Source organism: Pan troglodytes, chromosome 13 (assembly GCF_028858775.2).
Source record: "Pan troglodytes isolate AG18354 chromosome 13, NHGRI_mPanTro3-v2.0_pri, whole genome shotgun sequence".
Taxonomy (NCBI): domain Eukaryota; kingdom Metazoa; phylum Chordata; class Mammalia; order Primates; family Hominidae; genus Pan; species Pan troglodytes.
Window position 1 is genome coordinate 51,059,931 of NC_072411.2, and position 12,450 is coordinate 51,072,380.

The window sequence follows — 12,450 nt, forward strand, 5'->3', positions numbered from 1 at the left end:
CAGCGGCATGATCTCGGCTCACTGCAACCTCTGCTTCCCAGGTTCAAGCGATTCTCCTGTTTCAGCCTCCCAAGTAGCTGGGACTACACATACATGCCACCATGCCAGGCTAATTTTTGTATTTTTAGTAGAGATGGGGTTTCACCATGTTGGCTGGGCTGGTTTCAAACTCCTGACCTCGAGTGATCCACCCGCGTTGGCCTCCCAAACCAAAGTGCTGGGATTATAGGCATCAGCCACTGCACTTGGCCAAGAGGTGGTATTTTTAAAAAGAATGTGTTGTCCTGTTTTTTTTTTTTTTCTATTCAGTTTCTGTTCCGTATTTCTTCTCCCTTTTTCACCCACTTTGCTTTTATCTGCTTTTATAACCCCTTTCTAGACTGAGAATTTTTCTATTTATATGTAACATACATCCTGCTGATTTATGCAAAATATGTGAGGTTGCTTACAATATTATAACATATAAATCAGAAGAGTGAAGAAAAAAAAGAGCATGGTAGCGGGAATCTGAGATATTACCACAGTTGAGCACCAAATGTTGATATAAGCCTTCTAGAGGCAAAACAGAAAGCATAATGCATAATGTGTCAGGTTACAGAGGGCTTTTTTTTTTTTTTTAAATCAAAAGAGAAGCTGGGCTTTTCTTAGTGGCTGTTGTATTTCCAGTACCAGGTAATTCCATGTATTTCTTAAGGATAAGTCTCTACCTCCCTCTTGTCATCCCTGTCCCCATCCCCTAGAGTACCATGAGCTCTGCACAAAACCTATAGTAAGATCTCAGAGCTAGGGCCTCCAGCCGGTGACAGGAAGCAGAGCCTTTCAGTGTCTTCTGAAAGTTGAGTTTACTGATGTTGGGTGCAGGCTGACAGAGGCCACTCAGGCTGGTCTAGACGTTCATCCTGGAGATGCGCCCAGCACCAGCCAAACCTCTGGTGGGAAATGGAATGAAATGGACAGGGGTGGTCTTTTGGAGAATCTTATTATCCAATGGAGACGAAGCATACCTTTGGGAACTGGGAACCTCTTTCTACAGAGAGTCTGGGTTAGGGGCCCTGTTGCACCTGCTTGCTATCCTAAGTGCAGGCAAATGAGAAATGTTTTAATTTCCCCCTAGGAATGAGAAAATGCATTATGTTACTCTGAATATCCATAGCCTCAACAGATACCGACTTATGGAAGAGAATGTTGAGACTGTCAGGACTAAATACTTAAAGCAAAATCAGGAAATAGGAGGTTGTGCTGTTCATGTGCCACTATCCACATGTGTCTTTTGAGCTCTCAAAATGTGGCTAAGTCCAAATTGAGATGGGCTGAAAGTGTAAAATATACACCAGATTGCAAACACTATTGTGTGAAAAAAAAATCTCAGTAGTAATATTGTAATGTAAACAATCTCAACATGTAATACCAGTTACATGTTGAAATACTATTTAGGCTATATAAAATATATTACAATTAATCTTACCTATTTCTTTTCACTTTTTAATGTAGCCACTAGACAATTTAAAATTAAATATGTGGCTTGGCCGGGCACGGTGGCTTACACCTGTAATCCCAGCACTTTGGGAGGCCGAGGTGGGTGGATCACCTGAGGTCAGGAATTTGAGACCAGCCTGGACAACATGGTGAAACACCGTCTCTACTAAAAATACAAAAATTAGCCGGGTGTGGTGGCAAACCCTTGTAATCCCAGCTACTTGGGAGGCTAAGGCAGAAGAATCACTTGAACCCGAGAGGCAGAGGTTGCAGTGAGCTGATATTGCGCCACTGCACCCCAGCCTGGGTGACAAGAGTGAAACTCCATCTCAAAAACAAACAAACAAAAAATATGTGGCTTGTGTTATATTTGTATCTGACAGCTCTGGTCTAAACATCTAGAATTAAACAAAACTTTTTTGAGGAGTAAATTTCTACTGTGTTTTCTAATTCCTATGTTCTCTCTTTGGTTCTCTTTCAACAGATATGACTCCACGTAGCATGTCAAGGACTACATTAATCACCAATTCCTTTATTTTTCCCCCCCTACAGTTTCCATTTTTTTTATACTTGCTTACTCCAGCCATCTGCAGTACACCAGTTTCAGGTCTTTTGAGCTGTGTAAAGTTTCTGTGTGTACAGATGTGTGCTCGGACTTTTCTCTTTTTGAGAAATCTGAAGGAGATGGTTGCAGAAGATCCACTTACTACTCAGAACCATTACCACCAACTCGGCCTCCGGGGTGTTGGGTGGTTTCTGGGTGGTTCCTGGAGCCTCCTCTGGGCAGTGCACTGTCCCATCTGTACGCCCTAATGTGCCATTCCCTAGAGGGGAACAACCAAGTGCCGTGGAGGCAGATGATCATGCTCTGCCTCAACTGTCTGGTTTCCTGTAAAATAAACACATTGTTTTATATTTTTAGGGAACAAAAAGTGCTGCTATAGGGTTCAAAGTTTTCATTCTGAACACTTTTCCGAAACAAATTACCCCAAAGACACATTTTGAATATCCTGGTCACATCTTTGGATCTGTAAAATATACCTTTTAGTATGGCACCTGTTAAAATGCAAAGCAAATTTCTTTGGGGCAGAAAAACAATCTGACAGTAGCAGTGTAGAATTTGTTCATTCAAATACATCTGTGTAAATGCAAAAAGTCATAAAATTCACCTCCGAGCTGCTTGCTTTTGAACCTGCAGCAACTAGTCTTAGCCGGCCCGGTTTGAACATCGTTCTTTCAGAAGTGCTGAAAATGCTGCAAAGTTGGATAAGTGGAAATGTGGCTGCCCCTCTCCTCACTACTTCCTCTCAGATCGTTCTGGAGCTTGCATTGGGAATGTCTGCTTTCTCTAACCATTTTCAGCTTGAGTGGGTATTGCTGAAGAAATCCAACATCATTCCAGCAGTTGAAAAAGGAAGCCTTCGGGAGAAAGTGCTTGTCAAAATTTTGTTCTTTGTGCTTGTGTATGAGTAAGTTGCCATGAATAAGTTATTATTTTAACCCATAATTGGCGACTGTTTATATGAATTCTTTCTTTGGCACCAAATAGGTTTCATCTTCTTAGGCACAATTAGAAAAAATCCACATAGATGGATATTTTACATTTAGTTATTGCTTTATCCAAATACATGAATCTAAAGCTGAATCAACCCTTACTTCCAGTTGTGCTTATTAAGAAGATCAATTTCCAAGTAGTAAAGTTTTCAGGGAAACTGACTGTGCTGCTATTTGTTTTGACAAATTTGGGGGTAAGTCAATGACAACCAAACCAATCTCGGTGGAAACTCCTATCCTATCATGTTGTGTGCCCAAGATGAGTGAGCTGGCACTGTGCCCTGAAGCTTTCACCACTGTAATGAAATATATGCCAGGGGAGACTTTGGGCTTTTCTCATGACTGTGTGGGTCAAAGGTAGCTCAAGTGTGTGTGTGTGCGTGTGTGTGTGTGTGTATGTGTGTAAAGTGCTAAGAACTGTGCATTGACATCCAAACATTTCTTGTATAAAATTTCCCTAGCAAAGCAAACCTGCTTTGACTTAATTTATTTGTTAAATGTTGCACTTTGTTTATGTATGTTTTGTTTTTGGTGGGGAATAAGGAGAGAGAGGACGACAAATTCTATTGAAGTATTTATTTTGTGAAGATGGCAATTTTGCATTTGTTTAAATTTTTTTCATTCTTTAATTTTGTTATCAGTGCCAGCCCAATATACCTGCTCTATCATTATTTGCAGTCTGATAAAAGGGTCCTTGTGGGGCAGGTTTTGCAAAGCTTATCAGGTAATAACATATGCCACATAACCTTGTTGATATGTTTGCTTCTGATTTGGGAAGCTAAACATTGGTGTTTGAGAGGATTGCCAATTATTAATTGTCATTACCACTACTCTCCATTACTTTTTGTTTGGAAATTGAACAAAGGTCAGTAATGGTTTTTGGCTCTTGGTAATATCCATCATAAAATAGATTGTTTTAGATTCTTTCCAGGGTGATTTTTCCCTGGGTACCCCCTTTCTACTTCTAAAGAATTGCTTGGCACTTTCATGTTTCAAAGGGAAACATTCACTTGTAGTTCCATTTTACTTGATCTCTACAAGGGACTGACAACATTTGCTTTACTTTTATTCGCAGAGAAAGTTGGCTTTGATGTCTCTTAAAGATAATTCTGCTAGTTGCTGATCAGCCAGTCAGTTCACCTAGCTTCAATCTTTATAGGACTTCTAATCTAATTTTCCTATAGTGTGACTAAAAGGGAGGCAAATTATTGGAACGGATTATTCAAATGGATCCTTAAATATTGCTATGTTTAATAAGCCAGTTATTATATCAGGACCATGTTCTCTGTAGGCCACTTTCTAAAAAAGCCACATATGTGCAATTTTCAGGTTTTTAGACTATTGCTCCCTGTACTTTAAATGTAAAAACCACACTTCTGAACAACTAAGCTCATGAATATGATTTTGGTTATATGCAGCTTTTGACTAGCATGTATTGTGTCTTTTTCTCCTCTATGAATAATTTTATATTTCATGCTACTTCTCGAAAGTTTACTCTTTGATGCTCTAAGAGAACAGCCAGATGGTTTATATGAATAATCTTTATCTGCAGGATGGTGGATTGGTAAATTAGGAGAATGTTGTTTGAGATATCAAGATTTATGTCTGGGAACTAAAATATATAATGCCAAATGTGTTTTTGTCAATTACTAGAGAATTCTGTGCAAACATATCATCTCTTCAAATGCTGCACACTTTGCTTTTGTTAAACAGCAGGTAGTAGACAGAACAATAACAGTTTCGCATTAAGACTTTTAAAGGAAATAGAATCGTGATTAAGAAATCAGAATTTATAGATATATTGGGATAAATGAAGAAATAAAAATGTTTGTCTAGAATGTAGCATCTAGTGACTTTTTAAAGCCCTAACGTTTACATAAAGAAGCTCTAGTTCTTATAGAAATAACAAAGCAAATAAAAGTTCTTAACAATCCCCTCTTTCGAAGTGCATTTTTTTTAAGCAGGGCAGGAGACATTTGGACTCTAGCTAGATGACATATTGGGAAAGGCAGAGGGTGGAGGGAAGATTTCACTTCATTGTCTAGCCCAGAATCTTGAGCAAGCTAAAGAAACCATCATAATCTAAAATTGCTTCATTTAACACTAACAATTTAGACTTTTTAAACCAAGCGTTGAATAATGGCTGGATAACTGCCGAAGTAAGCGCCGCTCCATGAAGTCTGCTTACTTATTTAAAAATTGTGTATCAGTTTTAAATACTGTTCATTGTGTGCAGATATAAGGGGAATAGGGCATTCTGTAGAATTATACATGTCTAGTTTGTAAAGTGTGTCCTGTGTACTGCAGATGTGTGTTCTCTGGGCTTTATGTATCTGTACAGTAGCTTTCACATTAAAAACATTGTGGACAAACTTGTCCGGGGGGTTTGAGGGGAGAATGGTGGTTTATATCAATAACGATGCTGTACTATAGTCCATGTAACAAAAGATCTGGAAGTCACCCTCCTCTGGCCCACGGAAAATTTTGGTAATCTTCTAGGTTCTAAAATGAAGATGTATGGGTACTCTGGCAGACTGCATGTTGTATAATTTGAAAAATACTAAAAGTGGAAAATAAAATTGAATTAAACTTTGGCTGGTCTGTTTCTCCTTATTTGAGCCACCCTGAAGGTATGGTCATTGGAGATATCAGTGCCTGTGTGAGGATGAGCCATTTTCTGGCCTCAGAAGAGTTCACTTCAAGTGAGCAGGTGCCCCAATACACAGCATAAGCAAAGTCAACCTTGACCATTTTTGCTTTTACTTTGCTTAAATATCTGCTCTAATTTTTTTTTTCATTTCAGGACTAAGAAAACTTGACATTTGTCACTTCAATTCTGAAAAGATAGCAGCTGTTGTAAAAAAAAAGTGTCTTATTAGCTTTTTTAAAAAGTAGGATTGACTGAAAGCTCAATAGAGCAGTGTATTCCCTGAATATCTGAATTTCTTCTTGCCTGAGAATGGCATTAATTCTCCACCAAATGAATTGGAGCCCTGTTTGCATATGTTGAAAGACTATCAGCATCTTTTGAGGATTGGGGTGTTATATTCCTGTTTAACCTACTGATTCTTAGCGTTAATGTACAGGTCTGAGATCTCGTGAGAGGACACCGGAGCATGAATCCTTTGGGGGCTAACCAGTGCCAGGACACAGGATAATTTTTTTTTCTGCTCTCATAACAAGGAGACTTCCCTACCTTAGGACACTAGAATCGTGTGACCATGCATGACATTGTGTATGTAAAGCATCCTCATTCTTGTGCTTGGTTTGATTAATGGTGCATGAGAGCCAGACAGTAAACCTCTTTCCCTTAATTGATTAAAAATGTAAAGGATAGATGTCAAGTGAATGTGTAATTAAGGGCACTGCAAATGGTGTGCTTTTATGCGGTCTTATCCATCTTTTTCGAAATTGTTATTCTCCCAAGAACTCTGAAGAAGTTTCCAGATATCAGATTGTTAAAAGTGACTTATGTAGTAAACTTCAAACGTGGTGGTTGAATATTCAGCTGATGCCTGTGTGTTTTAGATGGGAAAGCAGTTGTCTGAAAGAACCAGATTACAAAGCAAATTTCAATATCAATGGGAAATGACCCCCACAGATCCCAGAACACAGCAGCTCTGCGATGCAGTCAGACTGCATTGATGCCAGTGTTCTCTTGGTTCCTGCAAGACTTTCTTGAGGTTTCTTGTTTCCGCAAGCTCTGAACTGGGCTCTGGCTTTGCCTCAGAAGCACAGAGCTGGAGCATCTGTGGGAGAAAGTGGAAATGGAGCAATAATCTGCAAAGGCAATTACTGGTGATGTGTGTATTGGCAGGTTTCATTCTAGCATTTGTGACAGGTCGTGTCTTGTTATTTGTCTTGTGTACATAATACACTGAACAGAGGTAGGAGTCACCTCTTGGATGACACATTAGTTGAAAATGTGGGCTGACTTGACAAAAGGCATCCTGAGCCATGGAGTTTTCACTTTCCTTTTGGCGTTTGGTGGTTCTTTGTCCAATTTGCAAAGAAAACACAAATCTCTCTGTGGGGTTAGTTGGGTTCAAAATAATTTTTAAAAATCCCATACCAACCACTGTTAGTGGTCTTTCTGCCTCCATTACCCTGGATGGCAAAGGCTGGGATTCTCCATCTGCTTTGCTTCAACAGCAGTTTGTTCTGGACTTCCAGGAGGCCCTCTTTGCCGTCGAGCACCTTTTAACCCTTCACCCTTCCCCATGCCCAGATCACAAATGATTCTCATAGTATAGCTGTTCAAGATTTATCTACAACAATATTTTATTCCTTCAGAATGTAATTAGAGAAATTGACAAACTTGTTCTGGATGAAACAAAACAGCATCAGAATCTCGTAATGCTCAGAAAGCTACAATAAGCAGTCAGCTATTTCCAGGGCACTATTCTGGCTCTGTGCCAGACACTGTTTTAAATGCTTTACATGTATTAATCCATCTAATCTTCCTAATAACCCCGTGAGGAATGCACCATTATCTCTCCTTTACAGGTAAGGAAACAGGCGCAGAGAGGTTAAGTAGCTTGCCCAAGGTCTCACAGCTGGCAAGAGGAGGCGCCAGGATTGAAACCCACACAGTCTGGTTCTAAGGTTCATGCTCTCAACAGGTAGTAATACTGCCTCTCTGAATAGTGATTGGGATATACATATATGTGTGTGTGTACCTCTCTCACTCACTCTCTCTCTATAGTGGTAAGCAGCAGCCAACCTCAAAAACCCTTTTGTAAAGAATTCATACAAAGCTTTATGCCTTTGCAACTTTTCTGTGCTCTCCTTTCATTGGAATCTGAGACCTCATTGTTATTTGAATTACTTTAAGCAATCAAATGCATCTAGGAAAGAAATAATAGTGAAGGAGGATGCCTCACAGCAAAGGTGCCTGATGACACTGAACTCTACAGGAAGGCTGCGTTTCAGTAGTGCCCTTGTCAGAATCTTTTTAATACATAGCATACTTAGAAGAAGTGTAGCCATTACTCTGTCAGTTTTCAAATTATGTGTCATAAGAATTTAACTTATCCTCCATGTGGATTTTTTTTTCTTTAAGATGCTAATTCTCTCTGTCTGCATTAAAACATGTATAACCTATATTCTTCCGCTTCTTCAGTAAAAAGCTCTCAGTACTCTCTTGCCCCACCTGAAATGGCTCTCAGGGAAGGGCTGAGGGGAACTGGATGAGTTTCCTCTCATTCCCAGGGATGGGTGAGGCCTCAGACGAGGCTGTCCCCTACCTCACCTCTGGCCCCATCATGATGATTAATGGGATCTCGTTTTAGAGCTTTAGGTTTTAGAAAAAAGAAACATGCCAGTCATACCACACATGCATGTGCAAGTCCAACCACAGAAGGCTGAAAACAGTGGGGTTCCCTTACGAGCTCCTCCCTTTACCTGTGCCTCTCCTGTCTGAGGGTGTTCTGATGGGCTACCGGGGAGCAAGGCTGGTGGCAGATGTGTCTAGGTGACACGATGCTGACTCCATCAGCCAGCGTCCACCTGGCTGCCTGCCTGCAGACCGCAACCTCCAGCCCAGTGTCCTTGCTGCCCTGCAGCACCTTTCTGGGACCTACATGCAACAGCAAAATACCTCTGGAGTACTGGCTGGCAGGCAGTGGTACTACTGAGTAATTCCACATGGAAAGAATGATGCATGCGGGACCTGGATCCGACTCTCAACTTCCCATCCACCGGCTGGCTGGGGGATTGTGGTCCAGTGGTTTAACTATGCAGAGTCTCAGTGAGCTCATCTCCATACCTGAATTTAGCCCACGATGCTCCATTCTTCACAGTGCCTTTCAGGGATCAGATAAGAAACTGTAGGAAGACATTTTATAACAGTGCTACTCAAATATAAGGGATTGTTATTGTCAAAAACTTCCTAGGAGAATGTATGTTCGTCTTGGACCCCAGCTATTGCCTTCTACCTAGCATCACCAATACTCAGAGTAGAAGAGGAAAGAATATGCGGAGACATTGGGAATTGTCTGATTCTACCCAGTGACAGCAAATCTCTTTGTAGCTGTCCATGTAGGGTTCTTTCTTTTCCCACTGTCTTGGTCAGTCGGGGCTGCTATAACAAAGTGCCATAGACTGGGAGGCTTATAAACAACACACATCTAGTTTTCACAGTTTTGGAGGCTGGAAGTCCAAGTTCAGGGTGCCAGCCAGCACGGTCAAGTTCTGGTGAAGACTTCTTCCTGGTTGTGGACTCCTGACTTCTTGCTGTGTCCACACATGGTGGAAGGGAGGGGAAAGCTCTCTGGGGTCCCTTTTATAAGGGCACTGGACTTATTCATGACTAATGACTAATAAACTCATCGTGATGACCTAATCACCCCAAAAGGCTCTACCTGCTAATATCATCACATTGGATTAGGATTCCAGCATATTAATTTTGGGGAGACACAAACATCCAGTTCATTGTACCCACTTCTCCACCCTCTTTCCTCTTGGGGGAAAACCCACTCTTAGGCTATTTCATGAGTAAGAGAATGTGACATACCCTCTGAAGTATGGTGCAGGGAATAGGGTTTCAGGCTAGTTTCCACGCTCTATGCCTTGTGGCTTTTCACACCAGAGGGCTCAGGTAAGTGCCCTTCACTCAGTGTCCTGGTGCTGGATCATGAGTCAAGTCCATTCAGTTTCCCATACGTGGAGGCAGAAGCCCGGTAATCAAGGTTAATGCTGAGAGACGAAATCCTGGCAGAATATTTGTAGGAGCTTAACAAGTTCCCCAAAGGGAGATTAGAGATGCTCAAGGAGTCACTTAGCCGAACCAGCACACAAAAGCACATTCAGCTTCTGCCAGCATCTGGAAACAAGGTGTCTGTTTCGCTTCCATAACCCAGGTATTGGAAAGTTCCTGTCCCAGCACACACAGCAGAGGCAGGAACCCACTGTTCAGTGCAAGCTGACTCTGTCCACATGTGGGCCTGCTGCTCCTAAATACCAGATGACTATGATCAGGGCCTCTGCTTTAAATGTTTTGTCTCCAGACTGTCATAAACCCATGAGAACATCAAAATCCAAAGAGTTGAAGTCACATGTTCAAGACTACTTTGTTCGTTTTGACTGCAGAGCTCAGGTTCCGTCTCTTACAGTCCTCTGCTTGTCCATCTCAGTGGTACGGATTGGAAGCTGCTGTAGAACCCCGCTCCCAATCTTCCCTGTGAGTTGTTGTCAACAAATAGTGCTTTGCAAATAGCTTTCCCTTTCATATATTGAACATCCAAATAAATTGGAGAGTTCTTAAAGAAATAAAGAGTACATCACCAGGCCTTAGAAGAGAAGACTATGAGGGACATTGGGAATCATCTAGTTCCACCCAGTGAAGTCAAATGACTCACCTTGCACCATGCACACCATCAGGAGAGAGCCCAAGCCCAGCGCGCCACCCGCCTCCTCAGGGCTCACTCTGCTGCATCAACCCTCAGCAGGCAAAGACCAAAGCTAGTCACAAGAACGGCACTGGCAATGCACCTTCCTGACTCCATTAGCCCAAATATTGACATTAGTTGTGTGGAAATGTTTTGCCACAGTCATCTGTTGAGTGAGTACTGTGTGGCAGGAGCCCTGTGATCAAGAGTGAACTTCAGCAGTGTAGACTGGAGTTCCAGTGGTTCCAACTCTTTCCTTATCCACTAAGTGCCTCAAACAAGTAACCTAACCTCTCTTAGTGTCATGCCTGGCTCACAATGCATTCTGGAATAGCTAGTCCTTCACATGCATTCTGGAATCTCTTACAAGGAATGAGTGAGGGTGGCACTGTTATTCACCCCAAATACAGATGAAAAAACTGAGGTGTGGAGATGTTAAATGAGTTGCCCAACATCACAAAGAAAGGTAGTGGTGGAGCTGGCTCCAGAGTCCACATTCTTAACCAAGAGGCTGAGCTCTCCTGGGGTCACATGGCTGCTGAGGAGTGCAGAGGGACTGGGTTCACATCCTGCCTCACTTCCTGAGCTGAGTTTCCTCCCAGATCTAAGCTGCTTAGTATGGAAGCAGCTGAAATTTTCATGTGATGAACTGAAAAAGCCTTCTGTAAAAACGTTAGTGTTCATTCATTATTTCAATAAATATTTGAGCACCTATCTTATACCAAAGATTGTTTTCAGAGCTGGAGAGAGATGTGAATAAGACAAGATAGAGTCTTCATTTCCTTAGAGGCAAATTATAAACAAATGAACAACACTTTCTAAAATGACTTCGTATATTCAAGTGCTGTGAAAAGAATAAACCAGGGTGCTGTGATGGCAAGTAACTCCAGTCTAGTTTTGACTGGGTGGTCAGGGAAGGCCTTAGTAAGTGAGGGAGCCAGCCATGCAGAGACTGGGAGACAGTTGCAAACAGATGAACAGCAACTGCAAAGTTCCTCAGGAAGGATTGTGCTTGGTGTGTTAGTGGTAATAGAACTCTGATTTTACACAGATAACATTCTCCACACTGGCATTTCTTTCCCTCATTTACCTATCAAAAGGACAATGAGGGCCAGGTGCGGTGGCTCACGCCTATAATGACAGCACTTTGGGAGGCCAAGGTGGTAGGATCACTTGAAGTCAGGAGTTCGAGACCAGCCTGGCCAACATGGCGAAACTTCGTCTCTACTGAAAATACAAAAAAAATTAGTTGGATGTGGTGGCACATGCCTGTAATCCCAGCTACTTGGGAGGTTGAGGCAGGAGAATCGCTTGAACCCTGGAGGCAGAGGTTGCAGTGAGCTGAGATCGCGCTGTAGCATTCCAGCCTGGGCACCAGAGTGAGACTCTTTCTCAAAAAAAAAAAAAAAAAGACAATGAGTATGTTTGTGTTGCTTTCAGAAGTAAGAAGCAAATTGGAATAATCAACTTCTTCTTTCCTGGAAATACAACGCCAAAGGCATTTGCGCATTTTTGTGGCCAGCAATGTTGTGAGCAGACCCACACATTTGTAGCCCGCGCTTCAGTGCCTGCTCTGAAACCCAGGTAAAAGAGGACAATTTCATCCTGGCTGATGTGTTTTAAACAGCCAAGCAAATTCACGTGGATCCACAGGCCCCAAGAGTATAAAAAATAATAGAGGGGTAAATATGGAAAAGCTGATTTGCTGCCCAACCTCAGGGTCAAGCACAGGTCTGAGCAGGCCACCTGTATCTTTTTAGAGTTGTCTTCTCAGTGAAATGGAGCTGCTGCTACCTGCCACCTTGGAAAAACTGCTTGCTGGCCTCGTACGTGAGGGGTATGCCCAACTCACTTTGGGGAGGTTATTTCAACTTTTTACTACATCAGGACTCTGCGACCGGTGAACATCAAAAACCCAAAGAAACACGTACATCCTTGCCTGCCCTTGGTAAGCCTGGAGAGAATTTCACTGGTCGATAAGAGATGATTCTGAATTTTGCCCGATTATTCTGGAGCTGACATTTTTGGGTGT

General features: G+C 42.0%; 1 protein-coding gene across 1 annotated transcript in view; it reads left to right on the top strand.

Moving 5' to 3' along the window:
* Window positions 1-5,624, top strand: part of KIF5C (kinesin family member 5C) — a 151,360-nt gene extending 145,736 nt beyond the window's left edge. Inside the window, exon 26 of the mRNA XM_009443445.4 lies at window positions 1,961-5,624. The gene's annotated coding sequence lies outside the window, so the exon portion shown is untranslated. The remainder of the gene's footprint in view (window positions 1-1,960) is intronic.
* The last annotated feature ends 6,826 nt before the right edge of the window (window positions 5,625-12,450 follow it).